This window comes from Balaenoptera physalus (assembly GCF_965194825.1).
Source record: "Balaenoptera physalus genome assembly, chromosome: X".
Taxonomy (NCBI): domain Eukaryota; kingdom Metazoa; phylum Chordata; class Mammalia; order Artiodactyla; family Balaenopteridae; genus Balaenoptera; species Balaenoptera physalus.
This window is the reverse complement of record NC_138903.1, coordinates 53,988,930-54,013,494: the sequence shown is the minus strand read 5'-3', so window position 1 is coordinate 54,013,494 and position 24,565 is coordinate 53,988,930.

Below are 24,565 nucleotides of genomic sequence, written 5' to 3'. Positions count from 1 at the left end.
AGGTGTAGATTAGTGAGGCTTGGGGAATAAACCTCAGCTCCTAATTAACAACAAGTGTTCACAGAATGAAAGCACCATTGAAATGCTAGGCCCTAGTTCCCAAACTCAAGTGTGCCTCAGAATCACTGAGGGTGCTTGTTAAACATGCATATTCCTTGGTTCCAATTACCAGTTTCTGTATCAGGTAGCTCTGACTCAGGTGGGCTGTACTTTGAGAAATATTGTCTTAGGGGAAAGACGCTGGCCAAATGAGAGAAAGGTTTTTAATGAAAAATGTTTCTTCCCTTCTCTGGGTCTCAGTGTTTCTATCAGTATTTACCATTTAAGGTTGGCTGGACCAGGTGTTTCCCATGATCTTTGCTAATTTCATGAGCCCATAGATATGTGTATGTAAATTAGTCAGTGTGTATCCTATGAAGAAGAAGGCAGGGCCATGAAACCTAAGAAAAATGGCTAGGTCCACATATGAAAGGGGCTCCAACAAACCACGAATGTGGTCAAGTGAGCAAACTGGAGGGGGTTGAAGGAGCTGCTGCTTTATAGCTTCAACAGAGGAAACTCAGGGAGATGTGGTCTTTGGTTTCAGGAACCCTAATATAGAGAAGAAAGAGCAGATAGGATCTGTGTGGCTGTACCCATGCATGCATAGAAAGGAAAGTGGGAGGATACTAATATTTAGTGACTACTTTACATACTTACCTGAAAGCTACAGGGTGACATATTTCACCTTCACACACAGACAACATTTCTAATGACGAAATGTTCTGTCATAGGGTTAATGAGCTCTCCATCACTGGAAGCGTACAAGCTAATCTTTGCTTTATGGGAGTGCCATAGGGAAGATTTAGACATTAGATAGTGATAGATGCTGACAATGGTGGTTGAGGAGTTGGAGGAGAAGAGGGTTGGATGAGATGGCCTTTAAGGTCCTTTGTCAAAGCACTAAGAGCCAGTGAAGTTAACCTTTGGCAAGCCTGCTTCACTTTTCTGTGCCCTCTCAGCCCCAGACCCCTTGTTCTACCTGCCTAGCATGTTAGGGGCATACAATAAGGCTTCAGGGACCTGGGCAACCCTCTTCCTCCTCCAGAGGTATTGGAATTTTGAAATTAGGTCCAGCATTAAGTGGTAATACTGAACCTAATTGTAACATTTCCGGTATCAGCCACTTTGGTGTGAGTGGCCTTAAGCTTTGATGCAGAGGCTTCTGTTCACACTATTCCTACACGTAAGGTTGCTCCTGAGGCCAGAGAGCCCGGTAATCTGTGGCCTTATCCACCTACTGGTATTATTTTGCCCCAGGTTTTGGACCCCTCTGACTTCAGAAAAAGTCTAGGAAATCCTAAACAATCACCAGCATCCTGTCTGAGGATTCCCAACTCTGTGTTTTCTGGCACATAGAAAGGCAGTTTTATAACGTCATTGTGTGTATGTGTGTGTGTGTGTGTGTGTGTGTGTGTGCATGAAAGAGAGAGAGGATGAATAACAATAACCAGACAATAGTACAGATGTTAAAGCTGTAAAACTGGCTTGAATTTTAAGCAAAAGGGCTGAAGCACTCAGAAACTCTCATCTGAGAACTGTCTGACTCTTCGATTTTGTGTGGATTGCTGAAAGAGGAAGATGTGAGGGAAGGAAACCTTGTAGAGTACTAGAAGGCACGCTGGTATGGGAGTGGCCCTGCTACTAAGGACCTCGGACAAATTGGCTTCTTTCTCTGGTCCTCAGTACCACTGTCTATAATGTGAGGGGGTTGGCTCAATGAGATATGGCAAGAGAAGTTGGGCCAGCACCTGCTGCCTCATGGTCATATAAGGTGATTAACACTCCCATTAATCCTACCACCAATTCTCAAAATACTCATATGGCAGGGCTAGAAGGGCCCTATGAGGCCATTAGAAAGGCAGCAGAGGGTAATGATTAAGAGCATAGCTCAAGCTTCAGGTGGTCATTGATAGCAATCTTGACTCTTCTAACTAAGAGCTACGTGGCCTTGGGCAAGTCACTGAATTTCTCAGTTTTTCCATCTATAAAATGAGAGCCTAATAGCACCTGCCTCACAGGATTTTAGGGAAAATCGAGTGAAACAATGATTGCTAGTACTCTGAAGTTTGTGCCACAGAGTAAGGGCTGAATAAATGGTAGCTGTTATTGTTATCATTATCCCATTCCTGCTCCTGGTGCCCTGGCCTTTCATCGACATCACACTGTGGACAGGAGCTGTGTTGCTTAAGCAGGGACAAGTTTAAAAATTATGACTGTCACTGCAAGGAGAAGCTGCCTCTTCCTCTGCCCTCCTTGGAGGGTGAGACACTTGGGGTGGTACCTTCTGTTCCTGTGGGCTCTGAGTTGGGGCTTATGCTTTCTGTTGGGCTGGGCACATCTGCAGGGCTGGGTCTCCTGCTACTCATGCCTTTAGCGGTGCTGTGTTCCTGCTGGTTTAGAGAATGTGAACTGGAGGCAGTGAGCTGTTTTCCTCTGGCTGGTAATTTGGCCAGGGAACAGAGGAAATCCAACTGGGGTGAGGACAGGCTTTCTAGCTGGTGAGCAGGAACAATAGGAGGAGAGGGCCCTAGATGGGATTTCTGAATGGAAAAAAAAGAGAAGAAAGATAGACTGACAGAGGGGAGCTCCATGAAGCCTCAGGGCCATGCCTGCCCTATTTGGGCCACATTGTAGTGTTAGCCAAGTGTCTTCTGAACTAACACACCAGTCTCCTGTATGTATTTAAAAATGGTGCTTCTTGTCAGGTCAGTGAACTGTGATTATGGAGAATATGCATTCACTACATACTGAGTGACAATGTAGTGGAATGGTTAGGGGCAGGACTCTGCAGCTAGACTGTCTGGGTTTGAACTCTTACTCCAAAACTTACCAGCTGTATTATTTTACTTCTCTGTGCCTCAGTTTCCTCATCTGTAAAATGCAAATAATAGTACCTATCTCGTAGGCTTGTTCTGAGCATTAAGTTAGTTAATAGGTGAAAAGTGCTTAGAACAGTGCCTGACACACAGTAACCACTCCACAAGTGTTTATTATTGTTATTAAGTCAACAAACAGTTAAATCAAGAATTTAGTCAACAATCAATGCCTACTCTGTGCCATGCTGGGTAGAGAACATAAAAGTGATGTATAGGACGTGGCACCTGCTCTCAAAGTCCTCATATCTAGTAGTGTTATGCAAAGAGCTTTGAATGATGAGGCAGAAAACCTGGGTTTGAGACCTTGCTCTACTACTTAGGACTCTAGAGTAGTAGGTTGAAATGGAGGTCATCTGTTTTAACATTGTCCTCCTCCTGCCATGTAATACATTAAGTCCCTTACTGCCTGCTAGAAAAAGACAGTCAAACTCTGCTTGAAACCTTCAGAACAAGGACTCACGCCCTATCCAGGTTAGCCATGACATATTACTTGACTACTCTATGCCTCAGTTTCTCATCTGTTAGAATGATGGCAAATAATATGTACATCAGAGGCTTGTGAGCATCAAAAGAAAGAATGGTTGTGAATCTGTTAAGCACCCTAAGACTTCAGGAGTCTGTTCACTAGGGTCAGGGAAAATCATTGCAGGGTAGATAAAAGATTGGCAGACTTTCAAAAGGGGCAAGAGAAAGTTCTGCTCCCATTTCTTGTGATACATGTGTGCAGGGGATGGGTGGCTATGAATCAATCACTAGAGCTGAGATGAGGAGGAGAAGGTGGAGCTTGCATTCTCCTTGGGGGTAGCAGATAAAGGGGATTCTCCCAAGCTTAGTGGGCTGGGTATCAGTGTAAGGAGGGGAGAAGCTGTGCTGCAAGCTTTCAGCACCCACAGAGGCTATGGAAAAGAGAGGTATGGCAGCTGGAACTTGTCTATAGGGACTGACAGTAGGCTCATGTACCAGGTCTTGCACACTCCCAAAGGTTTGCAACTCTTTGACTGACACATGGATCCCTGCCTCAGCCCAGAGGCATGCTGCCACATCGAGTCACCAAATGTCTATCGCAACCATAGTGTAGACTCAGGTTACCAGCTATTAAGGACTGTCTGATTGTGCTGTCAACATCCCTGTCAACAGGATGAAAGAAAGGAGGGAGGAATGAGGTGGGAAGCAGTTCTGAAGGACACACATCTTTAAAGCTCACCCCAAGCTCCTGTATTTGAGAGATACGATCTAGAGCCCTTTCCTACCACATTCTGAGCCTACCTAACAAATACAGACTTCTATCACTAACTTTAAGGTGCTGACAGGCTGACCCCTGGTGCCACTGGATATGCCCAGGGCATCAGAAATAAGAGGAAGCAGTGGCAGCAGTATTAATTGAGCCTTGGAATACTTGGTCATGTTGCTGATACATCTGAAGTCTGGGAGTAAGAGGAAGTGAGTAGCATGAGAATAGTTTTAGACACAATGCTATGGATCAACTAGCATGTACACAGTCCTTTTCTGGGTGTAGTAGATTAATAAGAAAAAAGTCTCACTCCTGGCCTCCAGGAGACTCCCTCCATGGGAGTATGTCTCAAGAGGGACAGTTCAGCATAGCAGGCAAGGTTCTGAGCTACAAGCAACAGAAATCAACTCTGATTTGGCCATTCAAGGAATGGCCAAAAGGAAGCAGTCATATGTGGTCAACAGATTGAGGCCAGCCCTAGGAACATAACCTGAGTCTCACAGTCTCCAAATCCCATCCTTTGTATATGTTAATGGAGCAGCAATGGTGAAGTTCACAACTGTGTGTTTCTTACAAGTTTACATATTGTTCTATCAAAATCATTATGTGTTATTCTTATTATATCAATAGTTACTTGATCTGCACAAATGAAGCTTGGAGGTACATAAGGAAGGTATTCTTTTTACCACTTTCCAGATGAGGTAAATGAGGTTCAGCAGGATTGGATACTGTCCAAGAGCCGGGATTCCAAATCAGCGTTTCTGACTCCAAACCTAGTGCTCTTTTCCTTACACATGTCACCCATCCCTCTGACTGTAAGTGAAGGAGTTGACCAACTTGTTGCTGATCCAAAGAATCAGGACCTGGGGACAGAAACTATAGGAAGACAGATGACAATTTACAAACAAAAAGAAGGTCCTAGCTAAAGGGTTGGCCATAGAGGGCTGCTTCAAGAATGAGTTAGCTCCTCAACACCAGGGAGTAAAGACTAAAGATTGCTTGCTGGGAATGTTGAAGAGAGAATCCAAATCTGGAAGAGAATGGAGGATAGATGCCTTCTGAGTCACTCAGCACTTCCTGTAATTGGCCTTTTCTGAGCAAGACTGGCCTTAAAATACCTGCTCAGTGCTTCAAGTGCCACAGATACACAGGCCATTTCTCTTTGTTTCCCTGACCTCAGTCCACCTAATTAACTTCTCCACAAATGAGTGGGTGGTTTTCTATGCCTTTTTCTCTAAGCTGAACTAGCTGTTTCCTGTCAGCCTCTCTTCTAGGAGCAGCAGGCTGAGTTCCACAGCACTTGTCTGACACCTTTTTGTTTTCCTTTTTCCTGCTTACCCCTATTGTGACTTTGCCTGTGGAATGGGTCTGGTATAAAATGTTCTCATCTCCTCCTGCTGCTTCCTCTTTGCTCCGTTTACCAGACTCAGGATTACTCCCAGCTCTAATTATCTCCACCCCCTCCCCAAGACAGCCTGGAGCTCCACAACATGGTCTCAAGGTTTCCCAAATAGTAATTTCTTATTCAGCACATTCCCATCTTTCTCCCATCCCTCCACTCCAACTTTCAGACTCCCCTAGTATCCTCACACCATCTACCTGAGGTGATTAGGTCAAGAGCTCTTCATAAATTTTACATAGGGAAACTGAGGTCCCAATGAGGTAGGATGAGCAAGTTCCTCTAGAATGGGCATTGGCAAACTTTTTCTGTAAAGGACTGGATAGTAAATATTTTAGCCTTACAGGGGCACTATGGTCTCTATCATTTCTTCTCCTCTTCCTCCTCCATCTCCTCCTCCTCCTCCTTCTCCTTCAACACTTTAAAAAGTGAAAATCATTCTTCCATATGGGCCTTTCAATAACAGGCCCCTGACTGGATTTTGCCCAAACTTGGTAGTTTATCAACACCTGCCGTAGAGAAGTCTTCCCATCCAGTATTCAACAACCTTCACTTTCAAGAAATTCTCCTCCACATCTAACTTTTGTCCCTAGTGGTGCATTTTAAGACCATTCACCCTTGGTAAAATTTTTCTGTAAAATGTTTGTTGTTGTTGCTGTTGTTATTTTCCAAAATGCTCATACCCTGCTGCTCTTGCCCATTTCCCAGAATTTTTTACTACTCTAAATTACTGTTCTAAAGGAAAGTTCATTAGAGGAAAATAAGAGTTCAGGGTGGTGATGGCTTCTCATTGTTTGAGCTGTGGCATTTTTCATTGGCTGGGATTGTTCCTGGGCAAGAAGAAAATCTTTCATTCTCTTGCTGGGGCAATAAAGTAACAACCTTTTTCTGTCAGAGATGCAAGGTATGTCTCTTCCTGCTTGGGGAAATTGACGATGAGTGGTAGGGCATGAGAGCTCCTTCTATAGGACTCTCCAACTTCAATTTTAAAGTTTTCTTTGTTAACTTTCACATTTACCCCCTTTGATTAAGATTTTTCTCTGACAGCATTGCTGATCAAGAGTCAGGGTCTCCACATCTATTCCCACATAAGGGGTGGTATCTATGTATGCACTCACTGGCATAGAGGCTTTAACATCATTAAACCAAGGCTAAGCTGTCTGAATATATAGGCATGTCAACAAGCTTACAAATGGCCTCATTTATGTTGCCTGTCCCACAGAGATTCTTATATAGATATTTAAGAGATCTCATTTTCCCTTCCCAGGATTGGGTTAGATTGAAACAAGGATTGAGGTTAGGTGGGCTTAGTACCCTCAATTTATTAAACAGGACCAGAGGACAAATTAAACACACAGTGGCATTTGGAATTCCAGTGAAAATACTTATAGAGTGAACTAAAGGGGCATTACTGTCTTCGACAGATTGAAGTTTCTGGTGACAAATCCAACAACTGGAGTGGTCTCCCCTTTTCATAACAGATCGAGAAATGTGAGTAAAGGCATTGTCTTTCCATGAAAGAGAGAAAGAAAAGGGAAAGCAAGAACAAGCAGAGGTAAAACGATACACAAACCTGGTCCAGACATCCTGAGAAAGCTGTCTCCATCAGATGTTGTCTGCTTCAATTCCTGGAAATCTTTACTTTCAGGTCACCAACTGATGTGAAGGTCCAGTCAGGGGTTTGGTGTTTTCTTTAGGTGCAACATGTGAATCAAAAAGTCCATTCCATTCAGTTTGGTGGCACAAAGATTAGTCATCAGTACCTGATAGGGGCCCTTCCAGTGAGGTTGGAGAGGGCCCTTTTGAAGGTGTCTTTTGTAGTAAAAAAAACTCTTCAGGTTGCAAAAGTGGTGTTAAGAGTCTGTGTCTCCTGGGAGTGTGGATGAACATATTTTTAGTAATGTTTCAGTATTTTATTTTATTTGGAAGTGATCTAGATATTTGATGACTACCCATAATTTAATTTAACTTAGCAAAACTGTAAAGTTTCTAGTTACCAAAAAGACTTTGGGAAGCTACTTAAAAAGTTCACCTAGAAACATTTAAGCTCATTTAATTTATTTGTTTTCAACAATAATGTTTAGATTACTTATGGGAATTTCATCATACCAAGTTATTTTCTTCCTAACAAATTTAGTAACAGAGATAACATGAACTCATCTGACCAATAAACCCAGGTAGAATGAAAGTTTTTAGTGTTGATAACGCCAAAGACATGCCTGTTTCAATTAAACCAACAACCTTAAACTAGCTTTTATTTACTAAAAATTAACCCTAGTCATGTGAACTTGAACAGCATTTGGTTTAGTTGTTGTTATATTTCTTTAATTTATATGCACACTTGTTTGTTTTTATGCCAATTAAATAGAGCTCTTTTACAAATTAATTTTAGCAATACCATACAGAGTTAGAAGAGAAAAAATATACCACACATCTATAACACATATATACACATAGGTTTAGACACACATGAGCATACAGACAGAAGCAAACGGAGATATTATAGTTTTATTTTAAATTTTAGCCATGTATCAGCTACAATAACGCAAAAGTCAAAAGAATAGGTGGATCCGAGTTGTGTTTCTGGCAGATTATCAAAATTAAGGTTATTTGCTGTAGGTGTAAGTGTCCTCTTAGAGCTGTTTTGGAGTCAATTTGTCTTTTAGGAACTTCTCCATACCAATCAAAGAATACATTCCATGGTCTCTTGAAAGGTTTGAAATCCTCTCATTCAAAGGTCACCCTTAGGGTTGACTTATTTAAAACAAAGTTTCTTCCCTTAGAACAGGATGGGTAACTTACCAAAAATCTTTAACAAACAGAAAGACAAAAGCAGAAAGCAAGTTTTCTCCTGGGACTTTTGGAGTATATTTGTCTGTTATAAAAAATCTGGGGTGATAGGTACTTACATTTTTCCTTCTAATTGTTTATTTTCCCTAGTTAACTTAGAAACAGTAATTAAGCTTTAGTGTTTGATTCCTCAGAGGGCTTGATTTTAAAGGGGCAGGTTTTCACAGAGGAGGAGAGAGGAAGATGGCACTGGGCGCAGGACATGCACACAAGATGGCTACCCCCACAAAGAAGATGGGGGGGAGAAGGAAGCCTCAGAAGCCATTTTGTCTTATTTCAATTGTTTGTTCATGTCAATTAATTTAGAAATCGTATTTTGCAAAGAAGTGATTTGGGGGTTGTGGATACAATTGGAAGACTCCAGGTACCCATTAAAATAAGGGTATAATTCAACTCATTTTATCTTAGAACTGTGACTTTCTAATTTAGTTCTGAGAAAAACAAGTTTGAAGATTGAAAGTTCACCATAATGGCCACTGGAGATCTAGACTACTCTTGGTCATGTTGGCCCATTTATTTAAAAATGTGTATGTGTAGGGCTCATAGCTCTTAAATGTAAACCCAGCCAGGGTCCCTGAAGGAGGGCTACCCTTAGAGCATTTAGATGATTGAGATCCTATTTATCAGGTTTTTCCCAAGAACAAAGAAAAATTCCTAGCTAGACCAATTCCATTCCAAGAGGAACCGTACCAAAGTGTTAGCACACTTCTGAAAGGAAAATAATTGATTACTTCTCAAGGACAAAGGGCAGAGCCTTGAACCAGAAAGAATAAAGCCTTTCATGATCTTGAATTAAGTTGGAGAACTCAAAATGCACAGAGAGTGGGCCCAGGATCTGAGAGACTCAGCAAACCAAAAGTAGGTGGCAACTCATGGAAGCCATGAGCACAGGAGCTCAGTGCAGGTACCTTGCATGATTCCAGGAGTTGCTTCCTTCTAGTCCCACTCTGACATCATAACTGTCAAATTTAAAAATAAAACATCCAGTTATCTCACCAGAAAAATGAATTTATTCGGAAATAGCCAGAGGAATTGCAACTGGGGAAATGCAATCTACGGTGGACCATAAGTAAATCCAGAGAACAAAGGAGAGGAGCTTGCTTTTATAGGGAAAAGGGGGAGTTGGGAGGGTCTGTTCTAAATGAAAGTTTATTGGAGGAAAGTAAGAGTTCAGGATGGTGAAGTCTTCTTATTGGCTGAGCTATGGTGTTTTTCATTGGCTGGGCTTGTTGCTGGGCAAAAAGAAAATCTTCCTTCCTCTTGCTGGGGTAGTAATATAGAAACCTTCTTCCTGTTGGAGATGAAAGGTACATCTCTTCCTGTTTGAGGTAATTGATTATGAGTAATAGGGCATGATCTCCCTTTACAGGTCTTCCCAACTCCAATTTTAGTTAAGGTTTCCTTTATTAATTTTCACAATATCTAATGCTTACTCTGCATTAATAAGCACTGTGCTAGACACCAAATTATAGAATCATCACACATAAAAAATCATTATTATCTTACTTTTCCACATGGTGAAACTGAGGCCCAGAGAGATGGAGTGATTTACTTGGGGTCACATAGTTCACAAGGGATAGAGTTGGAAATTTTTCCCCTGCTATTAGGTTAAACCGTATGAAATTGCTGTTTTTGTTCAACAGTGGTCTAATATTGACAATGTTATATGGTTCAACCTAATGGAATGTAAACTCCTTGTGGCCAGGGAAGTTTTTCTACTTTCTTCACTCTTATAGCTCCATAACCTTGACTAGTGCTTGACCTATTAGTAGGTCAATACATATTTGTTGAATTAATGAATGAATGAAAAGGTATGTTTGTTTTTATAGTCCACGCCCTTTCCCCTATGGTGATGTTTCCCAAACTTCAGTCACTTTTTTAACATCTTCAAAATTTGCCATATCTACATACTTGTGTACCTTTGAAAAGTATCCAATGGGTCCTGATCATACCCCAGTGGGGCATATGCCACCCTTTATAAACTGCTGTCCTTAACACCCTCTTGGCTACAGGGATGAACAAGAGTTAATAAATGTAGCAAAACAGAACAAAAAAAAAGTATAAGAGTTATTCAAAGGTCTAGGATGCAAATGGTCCTAAGGAAAACAGCAAATTAAGAAACATATATTAAGGACTTCACTGGTGGTCCAATGGTAAAGAATCCACCTTACAATGAGGGGGATGTGGGTTTGATCCCTGGTCAGGGAACTAAGATCCCACATGCCGCAGGGCAGCTAAGCATGCGTACCACAACAACTGAGCTCACATGCCTCAACTAGAGAGCTTGCATGCCACAAACTACAGAGCCCATGCACTCTGGAGCCCGCACACCACAACTACAGAGAGAAACCCCGCATGCCACAACTAGAGAGAAGCCCCGTGCACCACAGTGAAGGATCTCACATGCCTCAACAAAGATCCCATGTGCTGCAGCTGAGACCCAATGCAGCCAAAAATAAATAAAATAAATAAATACATAATAAATAAATCTTAAAAAAGAAACATCTATTAAAAAATATGAAATTCAGTAAGAAAGGTGAGAGTCTGTGGCATGTGAACCAAGATCATTCCCTCCCTTCTCCCTCTCAGGTCAGAGAGGCAAGACTTCACTCAGTACTCCTTAATCCAAGAAAAGGTTTCCTCTCCCTCCAGCTCTCAGTTGGAAGCCTTTCTTTTCAAAAGGAGCAAGAAGTCAGCATTTCTCATCCTGCCTCTAGCTACTTGTAACAGAGCCAAGTCCCAAGGCAAGAACGGTTGAAAGGTGGGGCTTCCTCTTGCCACCCAGCATCCATTTGTAGAATGGAAGCTGTACCTTGGACACAACATGCTGAGAAGACTGAGGAACTAGTTACCTTGGCCAAGCTCTTGAGACTGTGGTTCCACACCAGGAGAGACAAGTTGAAAGGCCACAGACTGCTGCCCTTCTCCAATCAAGTGCTTATCTCCTAGAGTAGTGGTGTCTCTCAGTCAGAAGCTTAACATAGTCCCTACCTTCAGCTCCAGGGCCGTGTCCCAAAAATAGTGCCAGAAATAGAAGCCAATCATAAATAGCTCCTAAGAAAGAAGAAAGATATGAAATCACAAATCTAACTTCCCAGTTTAAGATGTAAAAAAGAACAAACTGAACCTAAAGCATCCAATAGGAGAGAATATACAGTTTAGAATGGAAATTAATGAAAAAGAGAATAGAAAAACAATAAAGTCAATGAAACCAAAAACTGATTCTTTGAAAAGATCAACAAAATCAACAAGCCTTTAGGTAGAGTGACCAAGGTAAAGAGAGAAGACTCAAATTACTAGAATCAGAAATGAAAGAGGAGACATCACTACCAGCCTCACAGAAATTAAAAAGGATTATAAAGAACTACTAAAACAATTGTAAGGTAATAAATTAGATAACTTAAATGAAATGGACACATTCCTAAAGAGAGAGAAACTAATGGAACTGTATCAAAAAGAAATAATCAATCTGACTAGACTTATAAAACGTGAAGAGAATGAATTAATAATGCAAAAAATACCCACAAAAGAAAATCCACATGGCTTCAATGCTGAATTCTAACAAACACACAAAGAAGAATTAATAACAATTATTTACAAAATCTTCCCCAAAATATGAGAAGGAAACACTTCCCAGCTCAACTTATGATGCCAGCATTACTCTGATACCAAAACCAGACAAACACATCACAAGAAACTATAGATCAGTGACTCTTATGAATATGGATGTAAAAATTCTCAACACAGTACTAGCAAACCAAATACAGCATCATATAAAAAGAATTATGCAACATGACCAAATAGGACTTATCTCAGGAATGAAAAGTTGGTTTAACATTTGGAAATCAACTAGTGTACTACATATCAATATAATAAAAAGTAAATTCAAGTGATTTTCTCAATCAATGCAGAAAAATAATTTGACAAAATCCAGCACGTTTTCGTGATATAAACATTCAACAAACCAGGAATGGAAGAGAACTTTCTTAACCTGATAGACTGCATCTATGAAACACCCACAGGTAACATCATCCATACTTAAAAAAGAAAGACTACATTCTGTATGACAGACTCTAGATCCATCCACATCATTACAAATAACTCAATTTCATTTCTTTTTATGGCTGAGTAATATTCCATTGTAAATATGTGCCACATCTTCTTTATCCATTCATCTGTTGATGGACAGGTTGCTTCCTTGTCCTGGTTATTGTAAATAGAGCTGCAATGAACATTGGGGCACATGTATATTTTGAATTATGGTTTTCTCAGGGTATATGCCCAGTAGTGGGATTGCTGTGTCATATGGTAGTTCTATTTTTAGTTTTTTAAGGAACCTCCATACTGTTCTCCATAGTAGCTGTATCAATTTACATTCCCACCAACAGTGCAAGAGGGTTCCCTTTTCTCCACACCCTCTCCAGCATTTATTTTTTGTAGATTTTTTGATGATGGCCATTCTGACCTGTGTGAGGTGATACCTCATTGTAGTTTTGATTTGCATTTCTCTAATGATTAGTGATGTTGAGCATCCTTTCATGTGGTTGTTGGCAATCTGTATATCTTCTTTGGAGAAATGTCTATTTAGGTCTTCTGCCCATTTTTGGATTGGGTTTTTTTGTCAGAAAGAGAAAAACAAATACTGTATGCTAACACATATATATGGAATCTTAAAAAAAAATGGTTCTGGAGATCCTACGGGCAGGACAGGAATAAAGACGCAGATGTAGAGAATGGACTTGAGGACATGGGGAGGGGGAAGGGTAAGCTGGGACGAAGTGAGAGGGTGGTATGGACATATATACACTACCAAATGTAAAATAGATAGCTAGTGGGAAGCAGCCATATAGCACAGGGAGATCAGCTCGGTGCTTTGTGACCACCTAGAGGGGTGGGATAGGGAGGGTGGGAGGGAGATGCAAGAGCGAGGAGATATGGGGATATATGTATATGTATAGCTGATTCACTTTGTTATAAAGCAGAAACCAACACATCATTGTAAAGCAATTATACTCCAATGAAGATGTTAAAAAAAAAGATAGACTAGATTGTTTCCCCTAAGATCAGGAACAAGACATGGACCTGTTCTTACCACTTCTATTCAACACTGTACTGGAAGTTCTAACCAAGACAATTAGGCAAGAGAATAAAATAAAAGTCTCCCAGATTGGAAAGGAAGAAATAAAAATCTCCCTATTCAGAGATGTCATGCTTTTGTATAGAGAAAGTCATGAGAAATCCACCAAAAGACTTAAAAAAATAAACTAATAAACATGTTGAGCAGGGTCACAGGATACAAGATCAATATACAGAGGTGGTATTTCTGTAACACTTGCAATAAGAAAATTTACGAATGAAGTTAAGAAAGCAATTACATTTGCAATAACATCAAAAAAGATATTTAGGATTAAATTTAACAAAAGCAGTGCAAAACTAAAATAAAAACTACAAAACATTGTTGAAAGAAATTTAAGAAGGTCAACATAATTGGGAAAACATCCTAAGATAATGGACAGGAAGTCTTAACATTGTTAAGATGACAATGCTCCCCAAGGTGATCTCTAGATTCAATGCAATCACTATCAGAATACCAGCTGACTCTATGTAGTAAGAACTAGACAGGCTGATTCTAAAATTCATATCAATTGCAAGGGACCCAGAATGGCCAAACCAATTTTTTTAATGGAGCTCTCACAATTCCTGATTTCTAAATTTACTACAAGGCCACACTAATCAAGATATTGTGCCACTGGCACATGGATAGACATAAAGACCAACAGAATAGAATTGAGAGTCCAGAAATAAAACCATACATCCATATTCAACTGATTTTCAACAAGTGTATCAAACCATCCAATGTGGAAATAATAGTCTTTTCAACAAATGGTGCTTGGACAGACATTTGCAAAAGAATAAAGTTGAAACCTTACTTCACATCATTTACAAAAATGAACTAAAAATTGATTAAAGACCTAAATTTAAAAGGTGAAACTATAAAACTCTTAGAATAAATCATAGAAAAAAATTGAAAAAAAATCTTTAATTACATGGAGATAAGTAATTTACCTGAAAGATTTCAAAGTAATGGTCAAAAAGATTCTCACTGAACTGGGGCGAAGAATGGAATAACACAGTGACAACTTTAACAAAGAGATGAAAAGTATAAGAAAGTACCAAATAGAAGCCACAGAGCTGAAGGATACAATAACGGAACTGAAAAATACACTAGTAGTCAACTCAAAGACAAGGTAGTGAAATTCAACCAATCAGAGCAGCAAAAAGAAAAAAGAATGAAAAAAAGTGGAGTTATCTAAAGGGACTTATGGGAAAACATCGAAGAGACTAATATTCACATCATATGGCTCTCAGAAGTAGAAGAGAGAGTAGAAGGAGCAGAAAACTTATTTAAAGAAATAATGGCTGAAAATTTCCCTAACCTGAGTAAGGAAACAGACACCCAGATCCAGGGATCCTAGAGAGTTCAAACTAAGAGGAACCCAAAGAGGCCCACACCAATACACATTAAAATTAAAATGTCCAAAGTTAAAAAAAAGGAGAGAATATTAAAAGCAGAAAGAGAAAAACAACTCGTTATGTACAAGGGAACGCCCATAAGAGTAGCAGCATATTTTACAGCAGAAACTTTGCAGGACAGAAGGGAATGGCACAATGTATTCAAAGTGCTGAAAGAAGAAAACTTCCACCCAAAATACTCTACCCAGAAAAGTTATAATTCAGAAGTGAAGGGAGATAGAGTTTTCCAGGCAAGGAAAAGCTAAAGTAGTTCATCACCACTAAACTGGCCTTACAAGAAATGTAAAAATGGCTTCATTAAGCTGAAAAGAAAGAGCACTAATTAGTAACAAGAACACATATGAAAGAATTAATCTCACCGGAAAGGCAAAGATGTAGTAAAGATAGTGGATTAATCACTTATAAAGCTAGTATGAAGGTTAAAACACAAAAGTAGTAAAAATAACTATGATTACAGTAATTGGTAAGGGATGTACAAGATAAAAATATATAAAATGTGACATCAAAGACATAAAATATGGGGGGAGTAATAATGTTGAACTTTACAATGAGATCAAACTTAGGTTGTTATCACTTAAACTACACTGCTATAGATATAAGTTGTTATATGTAATCCTCATGGTAACCACAAAGCAAAAACCTATAGTAAATATGCAAAAGATAAAGAGAAAGGAATATAAGTCATCAAACCAAAGGAAGAGAGCAAGAGAAGAAAGAAACAGACAGGAAGTACAAAAAATGGCCAGAAAACAATTAGCAAATTGGCAATAAGCCCAAGTCTATCAAAAATCACTTTAAATGTAAATTGACTAAATTTTCCAATAAAAACACATAGAGTAGTTGAATGGATTAAATAAAAAGACCCATTTATCTATATGCTGCCTACAAGAGAAACTTTGGATGTAAGGGCACAACACACAGACTGAAAGTGAAGTGATGGAAAATGGTATTGTATGCAAATGGAAACCAAAATAAAGCTGGCGTAGCTCTACTTATATCATACAAAATAGACTTTAAAACAAAGACTGTAATAAGAGACAAAGAAGGTCATTATATGATGATAAAAGTGTCAATCCAACAAGGAGATATAATATTTGTAAATATTTATGCACCTAACATAGAAGTAATTAAATATATAAGAAAATATTAACATAACAAAAGGGAGAAATAGACAGCACTAAAACAATAGTACAGGACTTTAATACCCCACTGACATCAATGGATATATCATTAAGAGAGAAAATCAATAAGGAAACATGGGGCTTAAACAACACATTAGACCAGATGAACTAAATGGATATTTATAGAACATTCCATCCAAAAGCAACAACATACTCAATTCTTCTCAAGTGCACATGGAATAGTTTTCAAGGTAGACATGTGCTACATCATAAAATAAGTTTTAATAAATGTAAGAGGACTGAAGTCAAATCAGATATCTTTTCATACCACAATGGTATGAAACTAGAAATTAATTACACAAAGAAAACAGAAAATTCACAATTATGTGCAGATTAAACAACATGCTACTGAACAGCCAATGGGTCAAAGAAGAAATCAAAAGAGAAATAAAAAAGAATACCTTGAGAAAAATGACAACGAAAATGTAACATACCAAAATTCATGGGATGTAGCAATAGCAGTTCTAAGAGGAAAATTCTTAGCAATAAATGCCTTACTCAGAAAACAAGAAAAGTTGATAATAAACAAGCTAACTTAACACCTAAAGAAATAATAAAAAAGAAGAATAAACAAAGACGAGAGTTAGAAGAAGGAAGGAAACAACAAAGATTAGAGCAGCAATAAATGAAATATTGACTACAAAGACAGTAGAAAAGGTCAATGAAACCAAGAGTTTGTTCTTTGAAAAGATAAACAAATCACCAAAGTTTTAGCTATATTCACCAAGAAAATAAGAGAGAAGATTAAAATAAATAAAATCATAAATGAAACAGGAGATATTACAACTAATAACACAGAAATACAAAGAATCATAAGAGACAACCATGAGCAATTTTATGCTAAAAGAATTGACCACCTGGAATAAATGGATAAAGTCCTAGAAACATAGAACCTGCCAAGACTGAATCATTATTAAACAGAAAATCCGAACAGAACCATTACTAGTAAAGAGATTGTATCAGTAATAAAGAACCTCTCAATAAACAAAAGTCCAGGACCAGACAACTTCTCTGGTGACTTCTGTCAAGCATTCAAGGAAGAATTAATACTAATCCTTTTCAAACTCTTCCAAAAACTGAAGAGAAGGGAACTCCCAAACTCATTTTGTGAGGCCAGCATTACCCTGATAACAAAACCAGACAAGGATGCTAAAAATAAATAAAATTACTGGACAATATCCCTGATGAATATAGATTCAAAAATTCTCAACAAAATATTAGCAAACTGAATTCAACAATACATTAAAAGGATCATACACCATGATCAAGTGGGATATATTCCAGGGATGCAATAATATTTCTTTTTTATCATTAAAAAAAGGTGTATTGAAGTGTAATTGATGTACAATATTATATGTTACAGGTGTACAATATAGTGATTCACACATTTTAAAGGTTATACTCCATTTATAGTTTTTATAAAATATTGGTTGTATTCCCCATGTTGTACAATATATCCTTGTAGCTTTTTTATATGTAATAGTTTGTACCTCTTAAGCTCCTACCCCTATATTGACCCTCCCCACTTCCATCTCCCCATTGGTAACCACTAGTTTGTTCCCTATATTTGCGAGTCTGCTTCTTGTTGTTATATTCACTCATCTGTTGTATACTTTAGATTCCACATATAAGTGATATCATACAGTATTTGTCTTTCTCTGTCTGACTTATTTCACTTAGCATAATACCCGCCACATCCATGTTGCTGCAAATGGCAAAATTTGATTCTTTCTTATGGCTGAGTTGTATTCCATTGTGTGTATGTACGTGTGTGTGTGTGTGTGTGTGTGTGTGTGTGTGTATACATGTACCACATCTTCTTTATTCATTCATATCTTGATGGACAATTAGGTTTCTTTCATGTCTTGGCAATTATAAATAATGCTGCTATGAATATTGGGGTGATGTATATTTTCAAATTAGTGGGGTATTTTCAGATGTATAACCAGGAGTAGAATTGGTGGATCAAATGGTAGTTCCAGTTTTAGTTTTATGAGAAACCTCCTTACTGTTTTCCAGTGGCTGCAACAAATTATATTTCCATCAACAGTGTACGAGGGTTCCCTTTTCTCCACATCTTTGTCAACATTTTTTATTTGCATACTTTTTGATGATAGCTTTTCTTTTTTTAATTCAAACAAAAATACTTCGCATTTATTTTTCCCATATGGGAATGTGGAGAGGGTTGAGGCAGAATAAATCTATTTGCAAGTTCTTCCAATGAAAGTTATTAAGAAATTGATGATTAATTTTATATTCAGCCTCCCAAGTATTTTAAAAAATCCAAGCCATTTATGTTTATTTTACTTAGGAATAGTGTAAGAAAATAGTGTGAGTGAAATATTTCACTCTGCCCTAACAGTTTTTTTTACCATTTTTATTGAAGTATAATTGCTTTACAATGGTGTGTTAGTTTCTGCTTTATAACAAAGTGAATCAGTTATACATATACATATATCACCCTATCTCTTCCCTCTTGCGTCTCCCTCCCTCCCACCCTCCTTATCCCAGCCTTCTAGCTGGTCACAAAGCACTGAGATGATCTCCCTGTGCTATGAGACTGCTTCCCACTAGCTATCTATTTTACATTTGGTAGTGTATATACACTACCACTCTCTCACTTTGTCCCAGCTTACCCATCCCCCTCCCCATGTCCTCAAGTCCATTCTCTAGTAGGTCAGGGTCTTTATTCCCGTCTTGCCCATAGGTTCTTCATGACTTTTTTTTTTTTAGATTCCATATATATGTGTTAGTATACGGTATTTGTGTTTCTCTTTCTGACTTACTTCACTCTGTATGACAGTCTCTAGGTCCATCCATCTCACTACAAATAACTCAATTTCGTTTCTTTTTATGGCTGAGTAATATTCCATTGTATATTAGTGCCAAATCTTCTTTATCCATTCATCTGTCAGTGAACACTTAGGTTGATTCCATGTCCTGGCTCTTATAAATAGAGCTACAGTGAATATTGTGGTACATGACTCTTTTTGAATTACGGTTTTCTCAGGGTATATGCCCAGTAGTGGGATTGCTGGGTCGTATGGTAGTACTATTTTTAGTTTTTTAGGAACCTCCATACTGTTCTCCATAGTGGGTGTATCAACTAACATTCCCACCAACAGTGCAAGAGGGTTCCCTTTTCTCCACACCCTCTCCAGCATTTATTGTTTCTAGATTTTTTGATGATACCCATTCTGACTGGTGTGAGAGGATAACTCATTGTAGTTTTGATTTGCCTTTCTCTAATGATTAATGATGTTTAGCACTCTTTCATATGTTTGTTGGCAATCTGTATATCTTCTTTGGAGAAATGTCTATTTAGGTCTTCTGCCCATTTTTGGATTGGGTTGTTTGGTTTTTTGATATTGAGCTGCATGAGCTGATGGTAAATCTTGGAGATTAATCCTTTGTCAGTTGCTTCATTTGCAAATATTTTCTCCCATTCTGAGGGTTGTCTTTTGGTCTTGTTTATGGTTTCCTTTGCTGGGCAAAAGCTTTTAAGTTTCATTAGGTCCTATTTGTATATTTTTGTTTTTATTTCCATTTCTCTAGGAGGTGGATCAGAAAGGATATTGCTGTGATTTATGTCATAGAGTGTTCTGCCTATGTTTTCCTCTAAGAATTTGATAGTGTCTGGCATTACATTTAGGTCTTTAATCCATTTTGAGTTTATTTTTGTGTATGGTGTTAGGGAGTGTTCTAATTTCATTCTTTTACATGTAGCTGTCCAGTTTTCCCAGCACCACTTATTGAAGAAGCTGTCATTTCTCCACTGTATATTCTTGCCTCCTTTATCAAAGATAAGGTGACTTTTGTGCATGGGGTTGTCTCTGGGCTTTCTCTCCTGTTCCATTGATCTATATTTCTGTTTTTGTGCCAGTACCATACTGTCTTGATTACTGTAGCTTTGTAATATAGTCTGAAGTCAGGGAGCCTGATTCCTCCAGCTCTGTTTTTCTTTCTCAAGATTGCTTTCGCTATTCAGAGTCTTTTGTGTTTCCATACAAATTGTGAAATTTTTTGTTCTAATTCTGTGAAAAATGCCATTGGTAGTTTGATAAGGATTGCATTGAATCTGTAGATTGCATTGGGTAGTATAGTCATTTTCACAATGTTGATTCGTCCAGTCCAAGAACATGGTTAATCTCTCCATCTATTTGTATCATCTTTAATTTCTTTCATCAGTGTCTTATAGTTTTCTGCATACAGGTCTTTTGTCTCCTTAGATAGGTTTATTCTTAGGTATTTTATTCTTTTTGTTGCAATAGTAAATCGGAGTGTTTTCTTAATTTCACTTTCAGATTTTTCATCATTGGTATATAGCAATGCAAGAGATTTCTGTGCATTAATTTTGTATCCTGCTACTTTACCAAATTCATTGATTAGCTCCAGTAGTTTTCTGGTAGCATCTTTAGGATTCTCTGTGTATAGTATCATGTCGTCTGCAAACAGTGACAGCTATACTTCTTCTTTTCCAGTTTGGATTCCTTTTATTTCTTTTTCTTCTCTGATTGCTGTGGCTAACACTTCCAAAACTATGTTGAATAATAGTGGTGAGAGTGGGCAACCTTGTCTTGTTCCTGATCTTAGTGGAAATGGTTTCACTTTTTCACTATTGAGGACGATGTTGGCTGTGGGTTTGTCATATTTGGCCTTTATTATGTTGAGGTAAGTTCACTGTATGCCTACTTTCTGGACGTTTTTTATCATACATGGGTGTTGAATTTTGTCGAAAGCTTCTCTGCTGCTATTGAATTGATCATATGGTTTTTCTCCTTCAATTTGTTACTATGGTGTATCACATTGATTGCTTTGCGTATATTTAAGAATCCTTGCATTCCTGGGATAAACCCCACTTGATCATGGTGTATGATCTTTTTAATGTGCTGTTGGATTCTGTTTGCTAGTATTTTGTTGAGGATTTTTGAATCTATGTTCATCAGTGATATTGGTCTGTAGTTTTCTTTTTTTGTGATATCCTTTTCTGGTTTTGGTATCAGGTTGACAGTGGCCTCGTAGAATGAGTTTGGGAGTGTTCCTCCCTCTGCAATACTTAGGAAGAGTTTGAGAAGGAAAGATGTTAACTGTTTTCTAAATGTTTGTTAGAATTCACTAGTGAAGCCATCTGGTCCTGGGCTTTTGTTTGTTGGAAGATTTTAAATCACAGTTTCAATATCAATGCTTGTGATTGGTCTGTTCACATTTTCTATTTCTTCCTGGTTCAGTCTTGGAAGGTTGTGAATTTCTACGAATTAGTCCATTTCTTCCAGGTTGTCCATTTTATTGGCATATATTTGCTTGTAGTAATCTCTCATGATCCTTTGTATTTCTGCAGTATCAGTTTTTACTTCTCCTTTTTCATTTCTAATTCTATTGGTTTGTGTCTTCTCCCTTTTTTTCTTGATGAGTCTGGCTAATGGTTTATCAATTATGTTTATCTTCTCAAAGAAACAGCTTTTAATTTTATTGATCTTTGCTATCGTTTCCTTCATTTCTTTTTCATTTATCTCTGATCTGATTTTTATGATTTCTTTCCGTCTGCTAACTTTGGGGGTTTTTTGGTTCTTTTTTCTCTAATTGCTTTAGGTGTAAGGTTAGGTTGTTTGAGATATTTCTTGTTTCTTAAGGTAGGATTCTATTGCTCTAAACTTCCCTCTTAGAACTGCATTTGCTGCATCCCATAGGTTTTGGGTCATCACGTTTTCATTGCCATTTGTTTCTAGGTATTTTTTGATTTCCTCTTTGATTTCTTCAGTCATCTCTCGGTTATTAAGTAGTGTACTGTTTAGCCTCCATGTGTTTGTATTTTTTACAGACTTTTTCCTGTAATGGATATCTAGTCTCATAGCATTGTGGTTGGAAAAGATACTTGATATGATTTCAATTTTCTTAAAATTACCAAGGCTTGATTATGATGTACCCTGGAGAATGCTCCATGAGCACCTGAGAAGAAAGTGTATTCTGTTGTTTTTGGATGGAATGTCCTATAGATATCAATTCAGTCCATCATATTTAATGTATCATTTAAAGCTTGTGTTTCCTTATTGATTTCCATTTTGGATGATCTGTCCATTGGTGAAAGTGAGGTGTTAAAGTCCCATACTATAATTGTGTTACTGTCGATTTCCCCTTTTATGGCTGTTAGTATTTGCCGTATATATTGAGGTGCTCCTTTGTTGGGTGCATAAATATTTACGATTTTTATATCTTCTTCATGGATTGATCCCTTGATCATTACGTAATATCCTTCTTTGTCTCTTGTGATAGTCTTTGTTTTAAAGTCTATTTTGTCTGATATGAGAATTTCTACTCCAGCTTTTTTTTTTAACTTTTTATAAATTTATTTATTTTTATTTATTTATTTTTGGCTGTGTTGGGTCTGCGTTTCTTTGCAAGGGCTTTCTCTAGTTGCGGCGAGTGGGGGCCACTCCTCATCACGGTGCGCAGGCCTCTCACTGTCATGGCCTCTCTTGTTGTGGATCACAGGCTCCAGATGTGCAGGCTCAGTAGTTGTGGCTCATGGGCCCAGTTGCCCCGCAGCACATGGGATCTTTCCAGACCAGGGCTCGAACCCATGTCACCTGCATTGGCAGGCAAATTCTTAACCACTGTGCCACCAGGGAAGCCCCAGCTTTCTTTTGACTTCCATTTGCATAGAATATCTTTTTCCATGCCCTCGTTTTCAGTCTGTATGTGTCCCTAGGTCTGAAGTGCGTCCCTTGTAGAAAGCATATGTATGGCTCTTGTTTTTGTAGCCATTCAGCCAGTCTATGTATTTTGGTTGGAGCATTTAATCCATTTACATTTAAGGTAATTATCGATATGTATATTCCTATTACCATTTTCTGAATGGCTTTGGGTTTGTTATTGTAGGTCTTTTCCTTGTCTTGTGTTTCCTGCCTACAGACGTTTCTTTCGTATTTGTTGTAAAGCTGGTTTGGTTGTGCTGAATTCTCTTAGCTTTTGCTTGTCCGTAAAGGTTTTAATTTCTCCATCAAATCTGAATGAGATCCTTGCTGGGTAGAGTAATCTTGGTTGTAGGTCTTTCCCTTTCATCACTTTAAATGTGTCCTGCCACTCCCTTCTGGTTTGCAGAGTTTCTGCTGAAAGTTCAGCTGTTAACCTTATGGGGATTCCCTTGTATGCTCTTTTTTCCCCCCCTTGCTGCTTTTAATGTGTTTTCTTTGTATTTAATTTTTGATAGTTTGATTAATATGTGTCTTGGCATGTTTCTCCTTGGATTTATCCTGTATGGGACTCTCTGTGCTTCCTGGACTTGATTAACTCTTTCCTTTCCCATACTAGGGAAGTTTTCAAGTATCATCTCTACAAATATTTTCTCAGCCCCTTTCTTTTTCTCTTCTTCTTCTGGAACCCCTATAATTCGAATGTTGGTGCGTTTAATTTTGTCCCAGAGGTCTCTGAGACTGTCCTCAATTCTTTTCATACTTTTTTCTTTATTCTGCTCTGCAGTTGTTATTTCCACTATTCTATCTTCCAGGTCACTTATCCGTTCTTCTGCCTCAGTTATTCTGCTATTGATCCCTTCTAGAGAATTTTTAATTTCATTTATTGTGTTGTTCATGATTGTTTGTTTGCTCTTTAGTTCTTCTAGGTCCTTGTTAAACATTTCTTGTATTTTCTTCATTCTATTTCCAAGATTTTGGATCATCTTTACTATCATTATTCTGATTTTTTTTCCAGGTAGACTGCCTATTTCCTCTTCATTTGTTAGGTCTGGTGGGTTTTTATCTTGCTCCTTCATCTACTGTGTGTTTTTTTTTTTTTTGTCTTCTCATTTTGCTTAACTTACTGTGTTTCCGGTCTCTTTTTTGCAGGCTGCAGGTTCATAGCTCCCATTGTTTTTGGTGTCTTCCCCCAGTGGCGTAGGTTAGTTTAGTCGGTTGTGTAGGCTTCCTGGTGGAGGGGACTAGTGACTGTGTTCTGGTGGATGAGGCTGCAATTTGTCTTTCTGGTGGGCAGGCCCACGTCTGGTGGTGTGTTTTGGGGTGTCTGTGACCTTATTATGATTTTAGGCAACCTCTCTGCTAATGGGTGGGGTTGTGTTCCTGTCTTGCTAGTTGTTTGGCATAGGGTGTCCAGCACTGTAGCTTGCTGGTCGTTGAGTGGAGCTGAGTCTTGGCATTAAGATGGAGACCTCTGGGAGTTTTTTGCCATTTGATATTACATGGAGCTGGGAGGTCTCTGGTGGACTAATGTCCTGAACTTGGCTCTCCCACCTCAGAGGCACAGTCCTAATGCCTGGTTGGAGCACCAACAGCCTGTCCTCCAGTCTGCTCAGAATAAAAGGGAGAAAGAAAGAAAGAAGGAAAGAAAGAAAGAAAGAAAGAAAGCAAGAAAGAAAGAAAGAGAGAGAGAGAGAGAGAAAGAAAGAAAGAAAGAAAGAAAGAAAGAAAGAAAGAAAGAAAGAAAGAAAGAAAAAGATAAA